The sequence below is a fragment of the Adiantum capillus-veneris genome, chromosome 14 (assembly GCF_014529385.1).
Source record: "Adiantum capillus-veneris isolate H3 chromosome 14, ASM1452938v2, whole genome shotgun sequence".
Taxonomy (NCBI): Eukaryota; Viridiplantae; Streptophyta; class Polypodiopsida; order Polypodiales; family Pteridaceae; genus Adiantum; species Adiantum capillus-veneris.
Genome location: NC_140944.1, coordinates 123,117,412 through 123,123,720, shown reverse-complemented (window position 1 = coordinate 123,123,720; position 6,309 = coordinate 123,117,412). Strand labels below are relative to the sequence as shown.

The following is a 6,309-nucleotide window of genomic DNA, read 5'->3' as shown; positions in this document are numbered from 1 at the left end:
AAGTCATATGAGAAATCAGTTACAAGTCTCTCTCTCTCTCTCTCTCTCTCTCTCTCTCTTCTCGCTCTCTCTCAATCTTTACGCTGCAGTTTTGAGAGTCATTCTGTGTGTTTTTCCCTGTTGAGGGTGTAAGCCCTCAACACTTTGGCGATCACGGTGTTTAGTGATGAAGACTCATGCTTTCCTGTACTACTGAGGTGAGGCCATCTCTCCACTATCCACTATCTGTGCGAGCAAGATTTCATCGTTCTCTCTTGCCGATACCCAATTCCATTCTTTGATTTCTCTTTCTATAGCACTATATCTGATTTTATACTCCATAGCTTTCTCTGCATCACTTAGCGCAACCTGAAGAGCAAGCTTTTAGCCAAGCAGCCCACGACCTCTTATCTGCAAATTTGCATGAAGGACAAGCATTTGGAAGAGAGATGCTGTAGTAGATTCGAATCAGAAGAAAGTTGTGCTAATGAAGATACATCAAAAGAAATCCAAAGCAATGGCAAGAGGGGATGCAATGGAAGAAAGATTTCCGATTGGGGGGATTCAGTGAAGAAGGCAGATTTTGGAGAAGGAACGCACTTAACCGGAGCGGATATGATCAAGAGGGAGCTTCTCAAGGAGTCGACATCAAGAGAAGTTTCTGGAAGGTGATTCAAGAGAAGACTTTGTTGCAAAGACAAAGTGATCCGATGGAGACATACCAAGCAAAAGACCGGATGTACTACCTAGAGATGCAAAGCGTCCCTTCATTTAAGAACCTGATGACTTTCTTTGCAACTTTTTTATTTAAAACATATTTTTTGGCCTGTAGAAGGCGGCCTTAGTGCAAGGCCGAAAATTTGGTGCATCTCTTGGCCGTGGGATAGAATTTTCTGATGAGCAACACCTGGGTAGGTGATTGCTCTTCCTTTTGTTGTTGAATCCTGCGTGTCATGTTGTGCCTGCAACGCATGGAGAAGGTGTTAATGAGGTGTAACTTTCTTGTGTTGAATCGCATGCAAGTTTGTGCATGCCCTTAATATGATGGGGTGGGTGTTAATGAGGTGTTCCTTCCTATGCTGATTCGCACACAAGTTGTGTGCTAGTCGCATTTTGCAGGATGAGAATCGAGGCATGGAGGACACGGGGAGAGCTGGTGCATGGCATGGAGGACACGGGGAGAGCTGCGTTGATAGATGAGGCCAGTCATCGATGCATCCGAACCCAACTCGAGGGTCACGTGTGAGAGAAGATAGATAACAGTTAGATGTTGTAACCTTGGATTTACCTTCAAGAAGCTTTTTGACTTGCAGAAGGAAAATTTTGGACCGATGTTGGACATGTGTCCACTTTGCTTGAAAGTGAGGGCTGCGGCCGAGGCTTTTGGTTGGACGGCTCTCTGCAACTCAAAGTGTTCTCCCTACGCATGCTTGCAGTGCATTGAAAGCATGCATATTTCCAAGGTGATGTGCTATTGCAGGACCTTTTTCCGAGGTGAAGCAGTATAGATGAGACAGTAGGCCTTGTATCTCGATTCTCAATGCTCATCCTTTTGCTCTCTGGTTTGATGCAGGCATGTGAAGGAAGATATAGAGATACTGGAACAAATAAGGATGGATTCATATCGGTGGAAACGAATCTTTCCCAGTGCATAGAGCTCATCTTTATTTTGGTATTTAACCCATTTCTTGGTTGCTCATGAGCTCATGAGATGAGGTGACGATGCATATGCGTCTGTCACAATAATCAAGCTGATAAACCTTAACATTTGGCGAGGATAAGGATGGGTTGCACACAATAGCAACATAACATCAAACCAAATGGGTCATCTTTGACCTTGATGTTTCCAGATGGCATAGTACCAAATGTCACTCCCAATGCAGATGCTATTGCACATTGTAATGAGCTTATCGATCTGCTTCTTGAAAAGGGTATGAATATTGGCCTGAGGAGCACTGCCTATATTATCTCGGATGATCTTTGTGTAGTAACAAACCTTATCTTGAACCCTTTTTGAGCAGGCATAGAGCCCCATGTCACTTTGTGGGCTCGAGATCATCCGCAAGCTCTCAAAGATGAGTACCATGGACTGTTGAGTACACGAATCATGTAAGGGGCAGCTATTACCTACTGCTGAAATACTCTATTTTCCTATGAAAAGCATGGATAGTTCTCTTAGAATAAGGGTTCCTCATATGACCATGCAGGTATGATTTTTTAGTGTACGCAAATGGGTGTTTTTCAGCATTTGATGACCGGGTGAAGTTCTGGATAACACTAGATGAGCCCAATGACTACGCCAGCCTGGCATATGCATCCACGCAGAGCCCACCTGGATGTTGCAACATCAATATCTTATCCTATTTGACAGTCAAATGCACCACTGGAAACTCTACAACTGAGCCCTACATTGTTGGCCACAACTAATTTCTAGCGCACTCGGCAGTAGCTCACCTCTATAAGCAGGAAGACCAAGTGAGTACCCCTTAGTTGATGTATTTATGTGTGCTGTAACTGAGGCATCCACTATTTGTCGTAACTAGGCTTCAGTGTAAACTTACTGGGTAATCTTTGCGGATTAATTTTATTTTTTTCACGTTGTCTGTTCCTTTATGGCACATATTATTAGAGCTCAATCATAAGTTGGTTGAAGAAATCATTTCCTGCCAATGTGCATAATGTTTTCAAGGGAAACAGAAGGGCCTTATTGGCATAGCTCTCTGGTTCAAATGGTACGAGCCGATAGATAGTACCAGCATCAACCATCTTGCGGCAGCTTAGCGTGCCCAAGATTTCTATTTTGGCTGGTATGTGATTTGGTTTCAACCTTCCTTACTATATGATGGATTAGTAGATACTTCAATGTTTGGTTAGTGTTTGCAAATTAAATACCTCAATGGCATGTTTGCATCTGATTACACGATGGACATAGATTCCTTAACAATGACATTAGTATATGAACACTTGAGCTGTGCATGGGATTTGTGTCCTTATGTAATGCAATTAGCATAGACATATTTCTCGTATGCGGATTTAGGACCGATGATGTAATTTTCTCAGAATGTGGTGAATTTAATAATGCAATTAGAACAGGAATATTTCTTGTATGAGGATTTAGGACCGATAAGAATGCACAGAAGTTAGTACTTGTTGCCATCTTAATACCAATCACTCTATTCTCTCGGAAGATAAAGCTACAGAGGAGGCAAGAGCCCATCTAGGGAAAGTATCTTTGCCAGCTTTGTGGACTCTAGCTTCTGTATGTGCATAACCAAGTATGATCCTAAGTGAGCACTTGTCTACTCAAGCACACACCCGAGTTGTGCACATGCCCAACTCAATTTTGTGGATCAGGCTAATAAGTCTTTGAAGGTACTAAGCCAGCTCACTAGCTGAGCCTTCAAGCTCACGGTCAGGCTTACAACCATATGAGAGTGAATGACGAAGTCGATCTACCACGTGATCCCAATCGTGGATCACCTACTTTATAAGTGGCTAAAAATGTTGATTGTATTTGAAGATGGGAAATTGAAAGTTGATTTAATCAGGTTCATGGACCCGTTGAGCTTTGGGGACTACCCTAAGAGCACGAAGACTATGGTGGGCCTCGCCTTCCAAACTTTACAACGACGCAAGCAACAGAGATATGTGCCTCATGGATTTTTTGGGACTAAATGTGGCCTTGGCCATGTATACGCTAGACACCAGTTCTATTTATCAAGATACTGAGCTCAGCTATTTTTAAGATATGAGGGCTAATGTTACAGGTTTTCCACTCCCTTGCAGAAATCTGCTACTCTCATTCCTTATTTGATCAATGAACAAATCGTGAATGGAAATGTGTCTAACCAAGGTTTTCATTTCTTGGGTTCTGATGATGATAGACTATGATGTAGATGGTGTTGCAATTGGCGAGGTGAGGAGATAGATATTGAGGTATGGTTAAGGATTTAACTATATGCAGTGTCTAATTTGTCAGAAATTTGGCGTTGTAGGGTACCCTAGAGTTTTCAGTATCATGGTGTATTACAAGAATTGTGGAGTATATGAGGGAGTGATATAGCAACCCAACCATGTATACATGTATGGGAAGGTCATTCGTCTGCAAGCTTATCACACCAGTACATGTATGCTAGACTGTGGGAGCCCTAGTTGGGGATGTTTGTTTAATGCTTTAGCATTGCAAGTTTCTTGTCCTCTTTCATGCATTACTATATTGTGTACATGATTGTATTAAATGTGAGAATTAACATTGTTCAAGTGCCAAGTAATCAATCAAGCTATGAACAGGTTACGGAATTCGATCAGCACCGGATATGGGAGAGAACCTGAATGATATGGCATGTGTGTAATACTTTCATCCGTACTATGAAACTCTTAGCAAGGCTATCAGGTGATATTCTGGTTGATTTACTCTTCCGCTTTACCAAACAAGTCAAGTGATCATGTAAGATTGGGGAGAGCCTCACCAGCTCTAAATAGTATGCAGTGAATAGTACCTCTTTCTAGTATTTGTATAGCTTTGTTAAGGGAAGGGCTGACAAGTATATTATGCATAGGGATGGAGGTGATGTGAAAGGTGTTTTTGCTTGGTCACTAGACAATGGATTTGAGCTCTTCCAAGGCTTGGCCAATCCGCATGTCTGCATGTCCATGCATACACATGTACCTATCTGTCTACCTACATACTTTCACAACTACATACCTACATATGTAAATACGAATGCACATACATACATACTGCATGTACATATGTATATACATACATACCTTCATATAACTCTGCATGTAGCATCTCTATATCGGGTTGTTTATACATACATACAACTCTGTACGAAGATGCTAGTATGTCATTTGAATAACTCCTGATCAGTGTGTGTGAGATAACTGTGGTGAAATAAACACAAAATAACTCACAAACATGGGTTTGCCGATGAATAAACATCATGTCTCTACTTCAATTTACATTACCTGTTTGGAGCTTTGTTTACTTTTATGTTCACACATGATGATGTTGTAGAGCAGCTCACCAAGCTTAATGAATCTTTAAAGAGATCTGTAGAGGCTAGAATGCTGCCAGGTTTTGGAAGAGGGCAAGCACAGAATAGAGAAAGTGATATAATTGTACTTTATACATTTTAGTTTTCGGACTTGAGTCGGAAAGCTAGCAAGGGGAGAAGTGCCCCCTGTCATCGGCAAGCCGATAGAACAAGAAATAATTGTAGTTTGGCTTATTGCAAGAGTATTGTATGAGTGTCTAATGTACAATATCCCTTACCGAGACCTAAAAGCACATTGATACATTGGATGCATGGTCACAACGTTATGACAACCCTATGGATAAGGGTTGTCATAAGGCAACCTTATGTGCCTTACCTTGGCATTGCTAAACTGTGAAGTGTCTTGTACCTGCCCGTTGTGTGGGGTTCATACCCTCTTTATCTTTACTTGGTTTGAACTCTCAACTTTTGTCAAAATGCAAGAAGGTTGACCTTCTATTCAACTAAACACATTGACTCTACCTGCAAAAGCAACAACCTAATGAGGTTGGATATTTCTTTTGGTTTTGGTGTTTTGAACATCAAACCTTATGTACAAAACATAAGAGTTAATTGTTTTAATGTGAGGTTACTCACTCCTTTCCTTGCTCCTCGTCAAAAGAAATCATTTGGTGGAAGATTTTTGCAATCCTCTCCCCCCTCGACCAACTCCCATGGTTCGTGATGTTGCCTATATCTCCATGTGTCCCCCTCAGCGCGACCAACATCACTAAGCAGGACACTTTTCTAAAACATTCACCATGTAACATGGAAAAGTCAAAAGAGAGTAAAACCCACTTGGGAAAAAGTTGGAAGATAGCTCTTCTAATAGTTTCCCTCTTTTTGACAATTAGGGAAAGTTCTTTCCCTTGACTTTTCCCACTAAACATTTTTTATTCTACATGGAAGAGGATTATCCCTAAAGGGAAATTGGAATTCCCAAGAGAGAATTTTACATTCACTCACTCCAAGGATTTTAAGCACCAAGCGGGGGAAAACATGGGACTGTGAGTTCCCTTATGGTAATTTTAAGTGGGAATGTGTCAAAATTTTCTTGTGGTACTCCACCTTCTCCTCCGAACTCCACACAACTATGGATTGGGAGCCCCATCTAGATTCAAGACTCTGCTACGCATCCCAGAAGATCTCTTCTCTCCACTCATTTTTCTGGCGAGGAGAGAAAATAGTCGCAAAAATTGAAAGCCTCTTGTTTGCGGATGGGCTTTCGAAGAGTTTGCCATCACCATCCATATCAGTGTTCTCGTAATCATTGGTTTTGTGATTCATTGGT

General features: G+C 41.5%; 1 pseudogene across 1 annotated transcript; it reads left to right on the top strand.

The window, feature by feature from the left end:
- The first annotated feature begins 899 nt into the window (after positions 1-899).
- On the top strand, positions 900-4,181 carry LOC147443066 (beta-glucosidase 34-like; annotated as a pseudogene). Its single transcript, XR_015190224.1, has 8 exons — positions 900-1,221; positions 1,293-1,321; positions 1,416-1,442; positions 1,553-1,626; positions 1,830-1,910; positions 2,001-2,088; positions 2,187-2,786; positions 3,528-4,181. The product of XR_015190224.1 is annotated as a beta-glucosidase 34-like (transcript).
- Positions 4,182-6,309: the final 2,128 nt, after the last annotated feature.